This window comes from Pipistrellus kuhlii, unplaced genomic scaffold, assembly GCF_014108245.1.
Source record: "Pipistrellus kuhlii isolate mPipKuh1 unplaced genomic scaffold, mPipKuh1.p scaffold_m20_p_7, whole genome shotgun sequence".
Lineage (NCBI taxonomy): Eukaryota > Metazoa > Chordata > Mammalia > Chiroptera > Vespertilionidae > Pipistrellus > Pipistrellus kuhlii.
The window spans coordinates 47,371,437-47,389,452 of NW_023425573.1; positions in this window are offsets into that span (position 1 = coordinate 47,371,437).

Consider the following 18,016-nt stretch of genomic DNA (forward strand, 5'->3'; position numbering starts at 1 on the left):
ACTGCCCCCGAAAAGGCTTTATTCATCAGACTGAGCAAGAGCCCTGTCTCAAAGGCAGGAGGAGGGACCATCGCAGAACACAAAGGAATTTTCTAGCCCTTGTTTCTGTACAATGAGGGGGGGAAAATAGCAGAAATGTTGCCAGCCAGACAAAGCAAAGAATCTTTCAGGCTTTGGAAGAGTATTATATTACACGCAGTTCTTAGTAATATCTAGCATTGATCTAAAACTAACACCCACGGCCAACTCTGCAGTCTGTTTTATGATTATGAAATGATACAACATTCTCAACGTCTGGGAACCGACTCTGCATGGGAGGTGGCCAGGATTGCTGGTGCAGAAGCTTGTTTTCCTTTGTTTTCACATTTTCTTCTCTAACTTCCTATCACTCCCTTCTTAAAAAAAAAAAAAAAAAAAAGTATTTGTAGAAGCTGTTCTAGTTTCTTCCCTTAGAAATCTGCTCTATTTATTAACTACTCCTCCGGTGAAGAAATTCCACTGAAATTCCTTCAGGGCCTGGCTGTCTTTCAGCTTCTCTTTGCACATTCCTGCCTCTATGTATGTCACCATCTTAAATAGCTGAGCCTTCTGTGCTTTAATAAGGTCTCTCTGTAATCTTTCTCTTTTTTTTTTTAAGAACACAGACCTACTTTTTCCTAGTTTCTGAACACCTCATATTGCAAAGCCCCCATAATATTCTGATTTCTGTTTTACCTCATCGGTGTCCTCACTGGTCAGCTAATACCAGAACGTACCCCATTACAATAATGTCTTAGATTTCTCACATTGGAATCAAAATGATTCCTCCAGGTTGGTATTTGAATCACACCCCACTTCCACTTGTACCCCTAGAGGTACCACGTTAAAAATTTAGATGTGTATTCTTCACAGATTCCAATTTTCTGGGCTCCAAATCCCTGCCTCTGCATTTTTTTAAAAGGCATTTTCCTTGCTAAGTTCATGACATGTCCAAGCACTGCGCTGTCCACATAAGAGAAAGGAAACATTGAAAACCATGCTTTTCTGATCACTATTGGCAAGAATGTACCAAAAAGGGAGGGTGGGGAGAGGAGAAATAAACAGCAAAAATCTTTTGGTCTTTCTTATGACAAGGGCTTCTTTGAAAAGAAGCATCCCACCCTTAGGGTATAAGCAGTCAGCAAATATCTCATCTTGATTTTACCCAGATGGAGGCTTTCAAGGTGTGGTCCTATGGGGAAATCTCAAAACTCTCTCCACAAAATTAGTTAAATGAAGTAGTTCATAAATGCCTCTCCCACCACCCTTCCCCACCCCAACCTCATTCCTTCTCTTAAATTACCTCCAGACCCTTGATTGTTAATTGTAGCAAAACCCAGTAATTCACCCAGAATTCAATGGCATTCACTGGCTCTTTTCACTGATTCTTGAGCAGGGTGAACTTGGTTACTTAAGGAGACACCTGCAGTGTCTCCTCAACTGGCTCCCTGATGTCTCCCTTCCAGGCAACAGGGCTCTCTGTCAAATGTATACGTTACCATCCTTAATAGTAGCGTATCCAGTGCTGACTTGAGACTCTACGTGGCACTCCTCTGGCTTCTTCCACTTTCTCCCTCCAGGGGATGAGATCTTCCTGTACCTGTAGAGAAAATACTCACTATCAGCGGTTTTTAATTTATGCATTTGCATAGTAATAATGCCAAATGCAGCTTAGGCAGCGCAGTGTTTTCTTGCTGAATCGTGTTCTACAGTTTACATTCAGCTCACAGGGTATCCTTTAACTGTGTCACACAAATGAAAACTGACTGCTAGGGAGAGAATTATGTAGACACTTTATTGGAAGCAGTTATATTTGAGGAACTCCCTACTACACTAGGCAGTCACAGCGACGGTTTTAGTCACATAGCGTGACTCCCCACACCCTTTAAAAACAGCCCTCTTCCCTTTAGGGAGCTCCTATTCCCCCAGCACCTAGAGGCAGAGCTCCATCACCACCCCTGGAACACCAGGGGAAGCGCACATGAGCCTGCGCCCATCAAGGTTGTGGTTGACTCCAAACTAGGCCAATCATGACATTTCCCTGAAAGTGACACTCAGATGCTGAGTGAAAGAAGTCTTGACTCAGGGGTTAGATAAAATAGATGATGCGAACCTGCAGCTAGTGGTGCCCATTTTTTCTGCCACATGAAAATATCCTCCTTGCAAAACGTGGCCAATCAGAGGCAAGAGTTGAGAGATGAATGCCAGTAATTGCTGACATCATCCCAAGTGGGTTGGAAATACTGGGATGCTGCTTGCCTATGAGATAAGAGAGCAAGCTAGATTTTTAAATTCTTCCCCAGGAACGGCTTCTTGTGGCACAATGTGTTAAGAGAACAGCTTAACCCCAGACAGAGCTAGGAAATATCAAAACCATCTTTGCATCTCCCACCTCTCCTGCCTCACACGCCCCACCTACCTCAGTGATTATTTTCAAAAAACAGTTTCAAATCTTTAAACTTCTTTGTTTAAAAGGAAATTTGCAATGTAATTCCCTTCCAATATAAAAAAAATTGTAAGTATTATTTTATTCTCCTCAGCATCCAATTTATTTCCAGGCTGCGTTTGGTTGGTTGGTTGATTATTTTGTTCATTGATTGGTTACCAAGAAAAATCCAGATTACCAGAGATAACTATTGCAAATGGTACCAAAAAAGAAGTAGATCACCTTAAATTCTTGGAAAATTCTTTAAGCAAGACAAATTTTATGCTGAAATACACACACACACACACACACACACACACACACACACGGTATATATGTAAGAATGTATTTTATCAAGAATTTTAGTTAAAATATATTAAAGTAAATCCTAATCCAATATTTAAATACCCTTAGTTTACCCCTGTAATCTTGTGGTAGGCAAAATTCTATCATGGTCTCCAAGATTTCCATCCCATGGTGTACACACTCTATACAATTTCCTGTCCCTTTGCTTATAAGAAGGACCTGTGACAGTGATAAGATTGCACTCTCATAATTAGATTAAATTATATCACAATGATGAAGGAATTTTTAAACTATTTTTTCAACTACAGTCGATATGCAAAACTATGTTTTAGGTAACCTCTAGAACCTGAGAGTGACACCCAGCCAATAGACAGCAATAAAAAAATGGCATGTAAATTCCTAAAATTACAAAAAGATTGAATTCTGCCAAAAAAGGAAAGAAGGGAGAAAAGGAGGGAGGGAGAGAAGAGGGAAGAAGGGATTGAGTTTGGAAGACAACCTCAGATTCCAGCACAGTTCTAGTCAACATCTTGATTTCAGCCTTAAGAAACCCTCGGCAGAAGACCCAATAGCCCATACCTGCTTACCCCTAATGGGGATGTGCCCGCAACCAAGGTACATGCCCTTGACTGGAATCAAACCTGTGACCCTTCAGTCCGTAGGCCTAAGCTCTATCCACTGAGCAAAACTGGTTAGGGCATAAAACTGTTTTGAATTCTAGAATATTTCTTCCAAAGTTGGGAAAAACCTTTCAGCATCAAAATATGTAGAAAATTGTGTTTGTTCATAGAAGTTACTGCCCTGGAATTGGACTACATTCCCCACTTTAAAACTGTCTATCAAATAGAATCAGCCTCACAGAGGTTCCTGCTGTATAAAATCCTATTTTATCCTTTGTTTCTTCTGTCCTTTGGTATTCTCTTTGTTCAAACATGCTATGGCTCGATCCAGATGACTTGTTCTCATTGCAATGTTCTCCCCTGGGAAATCTGTTCTTTCCTGGCCTCTCTTGGTCTGTCTCATTTGTAAATATTAAGGTATGATATGAGATTTGTTCTAAGTAATGTTTACTTTCTTCTTTAGTAAAAGGCATCTTCCATCTCTAAGAAAGCCCTATTGTTGTTGTCACTAATAACTCATTCCCTGTGCACATGCAAAATAATCCCTACCAGCCTCCAGGCGATCCTCCCACCCTCCCATCCTATGACTTCCATTTGTCATATTTTCCTAGCACTCTCTTCAATTTACTTTGTAATCTTTCCAGCTTGCCTCTGTCTGTGCTGTCATATGTTTACACTCAGCACAGAGAAGCCACAGAACTAGTGGCAAAAGGGAGGTTTTGAGATCTGCTCCACCTTTGATGAGTGACTGGCACCCCAAATGGGAGACGGCATGCACGGTGTCTCTGGGAAGCAATGTAACATGAATTTTACAGGGTCTGCATGTCAGCTCCCAGATGATGCTTATCAGCAGCCAGGACTGAGAGCCATTAAACACCAGCTATTCTGCTGTACGGAGGCAAGAAAAAGGAATTGACAAGGGCCTCCTGCATAACTAGGTGCTTTTGTGGTCTTCTGTCTGCTGGCTTTCACTCCTTTTCTGGCTAACTCTGAACAGACCTCAAAATCCTCTGGCTTCCTCTTAGGGCATCCATGTGAGCTCTTTAGAAGGCTCTACGTGCTTCCTCACTGCCCTGCTGTGAAGATGCATTTCCAGCTAAACTCCTTACCCCTCCTCCCCACCTCTCCTTACAGTTAGGGTTCCCTCAACCAGGGTCCTCTCTCCTGGGTGGAGCAATAGCCTAGCAGGGGTCCTCAAACTTTTTAAAGTGGGGGCCAGATCACAGTCCCTCAGAGAGCTGAAGGGCCGGACTATATGAACTACTAATTCCTACTGTAACACCTCGGCTGCGCTCACTGCCCAAAAAACCTGGTGGGTCAGATCAGACTCCTCTGCGGGCCGCGTGTGGCCCGGGGGCCATAGTTTGAAGACGCCTGGAAAGACTCCAGCCTAATGATACTTGTGTTCCATTCCTGGGTGCATGGGAAACTCAGGCCAAGCAATGGCAACACAGGCTCCTCTATTGCATGCTGTCTTGTCCTGCCATTTCTGTCCCTGCTTGGGCAGAGGATGGGTAAATCAATAGGTCCTCTGCCTAAGTAGACATCCAACTGAGGTCTTCCTACAGGATATTGTGTTGTCTATACAATATTAGAGCCCCACTCAACCATGTAGCTTGGGTAAGAAGCACCTTTTGTCATGGTGGAATAACCTCAAATGCTCAACATTGAAATCCTACTCTCATTCTCCTCTCTCTCCCATAGCATTCTGCCTTTATAACTGGTTTGGGGCTGAAGATAAGGCTGTTTTGTGGCCTCAGAATGAGCCCTGAGACAGCATATAGTTCCAATTTTAGAAGCTTTGCTTGGAGCTCAAATCTAGCTGAACATTAGATTCCTCTATATCTTTTTTTTTTTTTTTTAATGTATGTCCCAAAATCTGTCCAAGTCCTAGAGACCTTTCTTTCAACTGGTCTGGATTAAATCTTAGATTTTTCCTTCTTTAGCTCTTTTTAGGGGGTTATTAAAATTTTTTAGATAATCCTACAATTTGCATTCCATTATAAGAAGTAAGTCAGAGACCTATCTACCCTTTATCTGGTCCTCCCCAACAGTAACATCTTACAAAACAATGGTAAAATGTCACTTCAGGATATTGACAGTGATACCAGTCAAGATACAGAACATTTTCATCAACACAAGTTGCACATGTTGAAAGCACTATTTTCTGTATACATAATTCTATCATTTCTTACATAAGTGGAATCACGCAGTATGTAACATTTTAAGTTTATCACTCAGCAAAATTTTTTGGAGACTCCTGTAGGTTGTTTCATATATTGTGTATCAGGAATTTGTTCCTTTTTACTGTTGAGTAGCATTCCATGTATGGGTGTACCACAGTTTTCTTAGCCATTCACTTTTTGAAGAAATTCTATGTTGTTAGCAGCCCTTCGCTGTAATGAATAAAATGGTTATGAACATGTATGGATAAATGTTTGTGTGAACATAAGTCTTCATTTCTTTGGGATTAATGCCCAAGAGTGTAATTGCTGGGTTATATGGTAGTTACTTGTTCAGTTTTATAAGAAAATGCATTGCTTCATGGTCACAATAGTTCTTTGAATACCAGTGATCATTTCCTGAGTTCCAGATAACAACAGAAAGGAGGATGGACAGAAGGGAAAAGGAGTCCTCTTTAGTTATATCACTTATTTTTGTGGAGTCTTCCCCAAAATTACAGAGAGCGCTTCCACTTAGGACTTACAGAAATATCCAACAATACCTGCCTGCAAAGGAACCTAGGAAATCTTATTTATCTGAGTTCATTGCCACACTAAATAAAACCAGGGTTCCATCTATCAGAATAAACTAGATTATACTACAAGAACAGTCTCAAAATCCCAGAGGCTTAACACAACAGAAGTCTATTTTCCTCTCATCTTCCATGACCATCAGGGAGTGTTGGGGCTCTTATCTGGGGTGACCCAAAACCACCATCAGAAACATTGCCAGTCATCATAAGAGAAAAAAAAGAACATGATGAAGTCCTCCTTCTATATATGCCTCCCTTCTCACTGCTGCATTTGACTAGCCAAAAAAAAAAAAAAAAAAGAACATGAATCTCACACTGGTTCTTAAAGTTTACATTTTATTGGCCAAAACAAGTCACTTGGCCACAACTAACTACAAGGAGGCAGAGGAGTGTAATTTAACTATCTATCAAAAGGGAGAAAAATAGCAATATTTGGTAAATATGACTAGTGATTTACCACAGTTAAGGGAAAATGTGGAAAATATATGTTAGGAAAGGAAGCAGTCTTTGCCACACTCTCAATCTTCCATGTGTGTATAACTTTTCTTTCTAATCTGCTTATTTGTAACCTGCTTTTGCAATCTCTCTTATACATTGATGATCTTGGTGTTTCAATTATCGTTACCTAAATATGCTATGCTACTTAATTATTTAGTACATATATTAATGGAGTTTGCTCTCCTTGGAATATCCTTTCTCTTTTTAACACCAATGTTCTTAAAACTCATCTTACATTTCCTTAAGCCTCATGCCCTGTCCCACTGCATCTTTTCTATGTTTAACTATTAGGACGAGGAACAGCTGTGAGTAATGGTTCTACAGTCATGACCTTGTGTGGCAGCTCTGTTTCAAAAAATCATCGGAGATCCAGAGTCCTACTTTGCACTCTGTCATTCTTTGCATGTCACTTCATATCAAATGGCTGGTTGAACTTCAACCATCATGGCCTTACTCCAATCAACAGGAAGGATGAGAGGTGAAAGAATGGCAAATGATAGTTCTACTCACATCCTATTAACCAGAACTTATTCACAGAGCTGTACTCTGCTGCTGGGAAAATGTAGTTTTTTCTGGTCAAGCATGTATTGGTGTCAAAACTGAGATTCTATTACTAATGAAGAAGAGATGATATTGAAAGAGACTGAGGGATAAATAGCAGACTGTATTACAAAGGTGAACACACCACTCCATTTCTTTCATCATCCTTTTCAGTCTTTATTCAATCAAAACTTATTTTTTGAGTTACAATCTCTAGCAGTAAGCAAACAGGCATGGCTCCTATATTTCAAACATTAAACAGATAAATAGCCACCCCGATGAGTATATGATTACAAATTTTAATTGGTGCAACAAAGGAAAATTTTGCCAAGAGAGAAACTATTATAAAAGGAATGGGTGCTGATTTAGATGGACAGAGGGATCGTGACTGTGGCTACTTTCTGGGGAGAAGTATGGATGGGAAGAGACTGGCACAAGAATCAGCCAGCAGTGGAATCAGGACCATTCCGGGGAAAGGGGGAAATATCTGCAAAGAGAGGCAAGAGGAGATTGATGTATTTGAAAAACAGAAGGAAGGCCAGAGTGTCAGAGCCTGGTAAGGGAGAGAAAGAGAGGTGGGATATGAGTTGCAGCTGGAAATGTGGGCAGAGGCCAGATCCTGTTTTGTTTGTTTTTAACGCTCATGTTAAGTACTTTGGGTTTTATTCCAAATACATTGGGAAGGCATTGGAGGATTTTTAGAAAGAAGAGTGACATGATTAGCAGATACCAAGCAAATAAGGAAGTAGTGATTTCTTATTTTTCATAAGATACATTTTCCCCTATGTTATCTGCTATTATTATCATTCTCTGTATAATCATTTTTCTTTGAACATTTTCCCTTCTCCTATTCAAATTCATGCTGTAGTATTTGCATTCTTCTGAATTGGCCTTGTTAAAATTCATCATTGGTTTATTTTTATTCTTTCTTAGGTCCCTGTTTTTCAGTTGCATATGCTCTAAAAGAGGCATAAAAACATAGATTCATTCAAGAAAAAAATATGTTTATTGAATGTACTGCAATGTAAGACTAATCCCCAGTCTTGCTTCATATAAAACTTTTATCAGCTCTATTTTGTGAACTCACAGGGCTGGTACAAGCTATATACTTCTAGATTCATCATTGGCTTGCATAGCCCAAAGAAGAGATGAAAAGAAGAGCATGATGGAATTATTGTCGCTACTTTTCTAAGCTTTAGCCCTGCTGTGGTTGCCATGCTCTGATTTGACTTTTGACAATGACATATTCTGGCCCAATGATTTCCATGATCTCATCAGACTTTTATCTCCAGGCTTTCTCTACAAGCATAAACAGGGACCCTGATGCTGGTCTGAGAATTTCTGCCTCAAACCTTGAGTCTTTGTTTTTTATATATCCTAATATACAGTATAAAGAGCCAGGGTCTGTCACAAGCTAAATGTTTGGATGGACAACCGAACACCAGGCTAGGGTCCCTGCCAACAAGAGGAAAGTCAGTCCTGTGTCCCAGTGGCCCACGACAGGAGCCAGTCCTGGTTCCCGGGATCCCGTGGCACAGAGGCGTGAGGGAACTGTGGGAACAGAGTCATGCTGCCATTGGACTGGTCTCTGGGTCCCTCCCTGGCCCGCAGGCTCAGGGAACCAAAGCCATGTTGTGAACAGACTGGCCTCTTGGTCCCTCCCTCCTCTCCTCCCGCAGGCTCTGGGGAACTAGATCCATGCTGAGATGGGACTGAACCCTACCCAAGGGGTCCCAGATTGTGAGAGCATGCAGTCTGGGCTGAGAGACTCCCCACCCCCACCCCAAGTGCACAAAATTTGTGCACTAGGCTTCTAGTATTTTTATAATTTTAATAGATTTCTATGTAGCCATCAGAAATATAGGAAATAAAGGAAAAGTTTTCTGAGAGAGAGGTTAATGGGGGTGGTGACTAATTTAGATAGAAGGAAGGACTAGGGACAAGTATGGCTGGGACCCCCTTCAGTGAGATAGGAGACAGGTACAGGTCACCTGTTTTGTCAGCAAGGTACTGGGATTTAAGGATGCACTGTCTGAGAGACTCAGGGAAAGGTTCATGTAAACACAGCTCATAACCTGAGGCTTGAGGCATGAGCAGAGATAACTAGGTAAGTACAACATGAAGGATCTCTCCAGGGAAGAGGCACAGTGTGGCACAACTGAATAGATAAGGGAGCATACTGAGCATACAGCCTATTGAATTGTAACATATGGAGGCTAATGTAGGAGATGTAAGGATAGTATCTTGTTATGGAGGGCCTTGTATCCTATAGGTGATAGAGGACAATTAAGAGATTTTTCTTTTTACATTCTGTATTTTTTAAATTTTATTTTTCAGTTGTAGTTGACTAATTATATTAGGTTCAGGTGAAAAACATACTGATTAGACAGTTATATTTAATTCATTAAGTTATTTATTATCCCAACTAGAGGCCCGGTGCATGAAATTTGTGCACAGGAGGGGGGTTGTCCCTCAGCCCAGCCTGCACCCTCTCCAATCTGGGACCCTTTGAGGGATGTCCGACCACCCATTTAGGCCCGATCCCCAGACATCCCTCTCAAAGTCCAGGACTGTTGACTTCCAACAACTTGCCTACCTCTGCCCAATTGCCCCTAACCGCTTCTGCCTGTCAGCCTGATCACCTCCTAACCACTTCACTACCAGCCTGGTTGATGTCTAACTGCTCACTGGCCAGCTCAATTGCCTCTAACTGCCCTCCCCTGCAGGCCTGGTCCCCCCTAATTGCCCTCCTCTGTCAGCCTTGTTACCCCTAACTGCCCTCCCTGCTTGCCTAATTTCCCACTGCCCTCCCCTGTAGGCCTGGTCCCCCCACCCCCAACTGCCCTCCCCTGCAGGCCTGGGTCCCTCCCAATTGCCTTCCCTTGCTGGCCTGGTCTCGACCAACTGCCCACAACTGCCCTCCTCTGCCAGCCTGGTGACCCCCAACTTCCCACAACTGCCCTCCCCTGCCAGCCATTTTGTGGCAGCCATCTTGTTTCCACATGGGGGCAGCCATCTTTGACCACATGGGGCAGCCATCTTATGTCTTGGAGTGATGGTCAGTTTGCATATTACTCTTTTATTAGATAGGATAAGTCTAGTACCCATCTGACACAATATATAACTATCACAATATTATTTTACTACATCTATTGTGCTGCACTTTACATCCCCATGACTGTTTTTATAACTGATAACTGGCAATTTGTATTCTTAACCCCTTCATCTCTTTCACCCAGTATCTGACAATCAATTTGTTCTCTCTATCTATGAGTTTGTTTCTGTTTTTTGTTATTGTTGTTGTTCATTTATTTAGCTTTTTAGATTTCACATATAAGCAAAATAATATGGTATTTGTCCTTTTCTGTCCAACTTATTTCACTTAGCATAATACCATCTAAATTGCAATGGAGATTGAGATGAGGAAATCTCCATCTCAATGGAGATTGAGATGAGAAAATCTTCATGTCAGAACAAACTTCCTGAAAGTGATATGAAAGAAAGATATGAGGGCATGAGCCTGAAAGTAGAGAGGCCAGTATTTGAAGGAGTCTACATGAAAGTTGGTAAAAATTGACCTTGAGTTTTTGAGGAAGACACAGCTGGGGAGGTAGAATGAATACATCTTGGGAAATAATTGGATGAGGGGTGTGAGTGACAGTCAAGAATGAATCCTCAGTTGGTGGTTAGTTTTATCAATTTATGCTAATCACTAAGTTAAGTAATAAAGGGAGCAGAGCAAGTTTGGTAGGAAAGATAATGAGTTCATTTTCAGACATGTTGAGTCAATTGATAAAAATGGGCAGAAAGCAAGTTGACTTTAGTTCCAACCCATTTCTATTTTATTTTTTCTTTATTGGATATAAAGGCTAAAAGTACAGAAGATTAGGGGAAAAAAGAAAGAGATCAGTAAAAGAGGAACTAGGATATAAGACCAAATCACATTGCTATAAAATGTATGGCTGGCCATTCATTTCACGAATACAAAACATGTACAATCCACAAGGTAGTATTTTACATATCTATCTTAGTGATCTTTGTAATTGGATGAGGCGTATGAGTGACAGTCAGGGGTCAAGGATGAATCCAGTTCATATGGCTACAAAAAAAAAAATGCAAAAGAAAAAGTACCCTTATAATAAACTACTTAAATGATCTAGTAGTCACACTCTTATGTAAATGTAACCATGTCATCACCCATAATGGGATATCCTGTCATGTTGTTTCTTGATGTGACACAATATGAAATAAATAGCAGCATCTCTGAAGCATTCTTGCCAAAAAGTTTTACTTGAGTTTAACCAAGCCTTTATATTAACTTTCAAACTATAAGTAATATAGAGAATTTAGGAATAAGTCCAGCAACAACAAAAGGGGGAAAAATCAGAAAAATTTAGAATGTAGAAATTCTAGAAGACAATTGATCTGGTATTTTCAAAAAGTCATTATAATGGGGGGAAATGGTGTAATTGTTCCAGATTAAGAGAAACTAAAAGACATTGCAATCAATGCAATGAATGAACTTTGATTGACTTTAGTTTGAAGAAACTACAAAAAGTATTTTGGGGACAAGTGAGGAAATATTAATATGGACTGGAGTATTAGATGACACAAGAGAGTTATTAGTGATTTTCTTAAGTGACAATGGTATTGAGGTTGATATAAGAATGTCCTTATTTTTACAAGAATCATGTTGAAGAATCTTAAAACTGCGTTCTTCAGAATCAGGAAAGCATACATCACAAGACAGAGTTTAGAAGAGGGGATTCAATACAGGGAACTGTTTTTTAAAAGGTGTTAGAAGAGTTAAAAGGTCAAAAAGCGGATAAAGAAGCCACCCAAAAACTAACAAAAACAGAAACTGATTGCCACCCCTTGGGCTGGAGGAATAATGGGAAAAGGTGATATTAACAGAGTCCAGTAGCCAAGGCTGCCCATTGGAAATTATAAATGGAAGCCTAGGCTGTGGAGAAAGAGGCTCTTTAACAGAAATAATAAAAAACACTGACAGCCGGGACTGGTTTGGCTCAATAGATAGAGCGTCGGCTTTGGGACTGAAGGGCCCCGGGTTCGATTCCGGTCAAGGGCACGTACCTCGGTTGTGGGCATATCCCCAGTAGGGGGTGTGCAAAAGGCAGCTGATCGATGACTCTCTCTCATTGATGTTTCTAACTCTCTATCTCTTTCCCTTCCTCGCTGTACAAAAATCAATAAAATATATATTTTTTTAAAAAACAAAAACAAAAAAACACTGACAAAGACATTTCCCAAAGCACAGCAAGAGCAGTAGAAATATCCTGTCTTCTAACATCTAGTCTCCAAAGATTGCTTCCCATTAATAAAAAATTAAACAGAAACTGGTTGCAAGGGAGCTTGGGAAATGTAGTTTGCAAGCACCAGCCCCCTGAAATATAGAACAATACAGTGGAAGAACAGAAAATGGATCAAGTGGGAAGACTGGCCAGCAAAAAGTTATCATAATGCTTGTAACTTATTTTCAAATACATATATACTATCGAATACAAATAAAGTATACTATGGAAATTAGCAGTATGAAATGTATACCGAATTATACAATAATTTGACTGTACTATGCACTTGGGATACACAGGTTGCAAGAAAATAAATTATGATCTAATAAAGAGAACATGGTGGTTTTTATTATTTATTTTAAAATCTGTTCTTTGTGGCTACTTTGATAGGTCTCCCAAATTCTCATTTTGTTCTCAGATTTGTTGTATTTATAAAATATTAAATACTGCATTTTTATTATTTATATGGCCAAGTTTTTCTATTGTATTTTCAAATAATTAATGAAAAATGCAAAAAGTGGTTGTATAACACTCTCACTATATTCAAGAGAGATATCATAGTATAAATGCAGATAAAGCAAATACACTGAGTGGTCAGATTATTATGATCTCTGAATGCATAATAATCTGGCCACTCAGTGTATATCTTATATAATAAAAGGCTAATATACAAATTATCCCCTGGCCAGGCTGGCTGGACCTCACTCATAAATGAATTCATGCAGTGGGCCTCTAATACACATATCTATACATCTATACATCTATATATCTATATATCTATTGATATATACCTGCATACATATATATATTCGATACCTATATATCTATACATATATACACCTATATACAATACATATATACCTATATATCTATACATCTATACATGTATATATCTATATATCTATATATCTATATACATACACACTGAGTGGCCAGATTATTATGCACTCAGAGATAAAGTGACAAAGTGTTGAATGTAGGTGGGCTTATGATTGTTCATTATATTATTATTTCCATTTTTCAGACTAAAAGTTGAAGCCCTGGTCAAGTAGCTCTGCTAGTTAGAGCATCATCCCCATATGCCAAGTTTGCAGGTTAAATCCCCAGTTAGGAACAACAAATTGATGTTTCTCTCTCTTCCTCTCTCTCTCTCTCCCTCCCGCCCTCTCAAAATCAATCAATAAAAATAAAAAAAAATACTTGGTGAAAAATCCGTTCTCATACTCTATGAAAGAAACAATAAGAACCTGATGCAAGCTCATGGCCATGGAAATGAAGAGAGGAAATATTCAAAATGAATTTGACAAAGTTTCTCATTAAACCCTTGTATCAAGATGGAAAGTGTGGGCCAGAGCAACATTTATCATTTTTTCCCCATCACTACACATTTGAAAGTTGGGTTTTCTATTTGTCACTCTCCCAAGAACATATTCACTATTATTTCCATGTCAGCTATAATCCCTACCTTATTTATCACACTCAAACAAAGGTTGATAAAGTGGAAGTAAATGAGAGTGACTTTAATATGGTGGTAATCTTTAATCTGCTCTAGTTTTAAAGAAACAAATTAGTTATGAAATACCTCACAGTTGATTGCAACACTCCAGTATGTTGTGACATTAGAATTGAGAAACCTTCAGCTAAAAAAAAAATAGGATAATTATAAAATTACATTCATGATTGAGCATTTCTATCCAAAGTTGTGGATTAATGGATAGAAGTCAATGTAGAGGATGGCTCTACATGATGCACAAGAGGTAATAACTTAGTTTGAACCTGTCCAATTTTACATTTCTATCAATATCTTGGGTGAGATTTAGAAAACATTATATGGTTATAATTGCTGATGACATTAAACTTAAGGTAAAAGCGAGTGCATCAGATGTCAGCTCAAGATCCACAGTGATCTGGATCTATCAGAGTGATGAACCAATAGAACCTGATATCTAATGGAAACATGTGACCAGCCTTTTACTTGAGTCCAGAAAAGCCAACTATTTATGAGATGTCTTGTATATACTACTAGCAATCTTGAGTTCATTCTCTGGTTCTGTATAAACGTCAGCAAGTTACTATCTCCCCATAACCACCTCAGTTTCCACATTTGTAAATGGGAATAATAATACCTAACTGATAGTACTTTGAGTTAATATATGTAAACTAATAGAATAGTCCCTGTCACAGAGTAACAGAAAATATGTTAGTTATTATTAGGGATCTGTGTGGGATTGTTGGTAGCAATATTACCTAGTAAATAGTTATGAAAAGGGTTTAGAAATTAATATTACATTGAGTAGATTTCAGTTGTGGGACAAAGTTGTCAAAGGAGTCCATGTCATTTAAAGCTTTATTTCATTAGAACCCCACTTCCTGAAATGAGGCTAATTAATTGATGATTTATTTTGCTCTGCTCAGGCTGTTACTAGAGCAAGGGGTTCAGATCGGGTGCCATAGTAACAAGCTATCATAAACAAATTGGAGTCTGCTTAACACAGAGCTATAATGCAGGAACTGTTGACAGAGTGGTAGGTGTCAGTCTGTCTTTAGAAATTTAATGAGCTGTGGAATAGAATTTTGAACTTGTGTTGTGTGGCCACCATTGATTTATCCAGAACTAATGAGTAAAAATTAGCATAACACAGATTCTGAGTCCACAAAATGAAAAGCTTCCTTGTGATCAGAGTTAGGAGAACTGCTTTGGGGTGTGCTAAACTCCCTGCACTACAATAATCAGGCATTATACATTGGGGTGACCAGTTAGCAAGGGTATAATAGGATTCAAACCTCAGATGGGTAATTGGATTAGTTATCTTGTGAGACTGACCCATAGAAATGCTGATATTTTATTCAACGTATTCTGAGGATTCTAGATTTGTTTTTAATTACTACATACTTGTTTCCCAAACTGCTGCCTCTTAAGCTCTTATTGGTTTTTTTAGGCCTTGTGCCAAAGGTCTGTACCTTTATATCCCCAGCACCAAATAGGTTAAAGTGCTCAGTGTGTTCATTTTTTAGGACATGAAGTAGAAATGATTAAACAGGAAATATGCACTTAGCTCCTAATGTTATCTGCCTCAAGACAAAATCAATGCCATTTCAAATGGAATACTATTGGAGAGCTATTTAGAAATCTGTTGATAGGAAAGAAATATTGAAGGTGAATGCAGTAAGGACAGGAAATGAGGGTTTTAAAGATAACTTTAAGTCTAAAAGGTACTCAGTCTTTCCTGTTTTCAGAAACTTGAGGAAATGTTTTAAATACTCTGCTCATTTGAAGCATAAATATGTTGGCTAGAAGCCAAGGACACCTGGATATAGAACAAAAGTTTTCTCTGCTAGATCCTCTACAGAAATTCAGAAATTTGATGATGCCCTTATTACTGACCAGACCTGACTTCATTAACGCATAAGCAATGGGGCAGGGGGAGAATCCTGCTAGTTATGACACCTTTACATAATAAGCGGATTGCTGATATCCTACATGGCCTCAGTTTTCAATTGATAAGCATTCTTTTTAAGCCTGAGAAGTAGCATTCACACATTATACGGAGCAGTGCCTCACTTCCTTCTCAATCACTGGCTCTGTTGCTTGGCCAATGGAACATCCTCCAACTCTGTCAGGAGGTTTATAGCAAACATTATGAGTTTTTCAAGTTGCTACCACATGTCTACACCTAGGTTTGTGGGTTTCATTAAATAATCAAAAAGTGTATTCAGAATCAGTGAACTCTAATCAAGGATGAAGAGCTAAGTTGAATATGTCATATCTTTACCCTGTGTTAGGATTTCATATTTTATCTACAGGAAAAAAGTCAAATATACATTTCAAAGGTTTATCTTGAAGGGAGAGGATATATATGTATATCTATCTATCTATCTATCTATATATATATATATATATATTAATTTTAATTTAATCATACTATTCTTTCTAAGTGTCAGAACATACCGATTTAATACAGCTTCCAGAAACCAGTAGTAAATGAAATTGGAACCCAGCAAAATTTTGTCTTGTAGTAGTTTAAAATCTGATGTTTTCCCATGATAATTGAGTTCTTTGTTTTTCCAGCACTCACATTGTAGACCCAAAACTCTCGTTCCCCATATGCTGGAAAAGATGTCCCAGCTTTCTGATTACAAAGATGCCTTCAGGTCTAGGAATTGAGAAATGCTACCTCCACTATCATATTAAGGATATGGGAATGTTCTGTTTTGTTTTGTTTTGTTTTGTTTTGTTTTAATGGGAATTCCATCAGAGATGAGACAGAAATAATAAAATTAAGAATACAGCAATATGGATGGGCCTGGAGAGCATTATGCTAAGCGAAATAAGTCAGTTGGAGAAAGACAAATATCACATGATCTCACTCATTTGTGGAATATAATGAACAACATAAACTGATGAACAAAAACAGATCCAGAGACAGAGAATCATCGATCAGACCATCAAACCTCAGAGGGAAAGCAGGGGAGGGTGGGAGGAAGAAGGAGAGATCAACCAAAGGACTTGTGTGCATGCTTATAAGTGTAGCCAATGGACACAGACACTAGAGGGTGAGGGCACGAACAGGGGGAAGGGGGGAAATGGGGGGATAAGAATACATATGTAATACCTTAACCAATAAAGAAAAAAATACAGTAATGTAAGTAGAAATAACATAGTATATATTGATCTACTTTTTTAGAAATTTTATTTTTCTGAATAACATTCATACACAATCCTAAAGTGTATTGGCCAGGATCTATTATAGCAAATAATTTCCTTGTGGCACTATTTTCAATGGTAATTTTTTTTTAATTTTCAGATAAGTAAACAAGAATAAATTCATCTAAATTATTTTTTACCAACTGTATGTAATAACATCGGAAATTTTAGAGGCCACGTTGTAAACTCTTATTACCTCTTTGAAACTCAGCTTATACCTTAAGATGAGAACATTTAGGGATACAATTTCTATAATTCTGAAATGGGTGGTTAACAACTTTAGCTTTTTATTTATGCATCAGGGCATCACTGGGTTTCTATGACAGAAAATTATTGATGTGGACAAAATTCAAAGGGAAAATTAAGAAAAAAGTGCCCCCCACTGCCCAAAACACCTTTTTTCTACCCCCAGAAGATGCTGCTGTAAAATTCTAGAAAAACTTTTGCTTACTTCTCAATTTACCCTCTGTTTGCCTGTTACTATCACCCAAATCTTTAAAAATATATATTTCATAGAGAACTACCTATCATTCCCAAAGGTGACCAACCATATACTTAAAACTGCCTACTCTTCTAGAGAAAATAAGGGTCTCTTAATTACCTCAGTCTTGTGTGATTTGGAATTGATTGGACACTCAATAAATGTTTATGCAATAAATCAATGATTAAAAAAAAAACACCCAATAAGTAAAAGGGATAGATGGGAGAAAGTTAAAAATATTACAGTTTTGAGAGGTTAAAAAAGCCCCAAATTTTCAAAACAAAGAATCTCATAGATGACTGTAATAATTAAGATAGGTAAAGAACTATCATAATCCCACATCATTTTATTTGGTA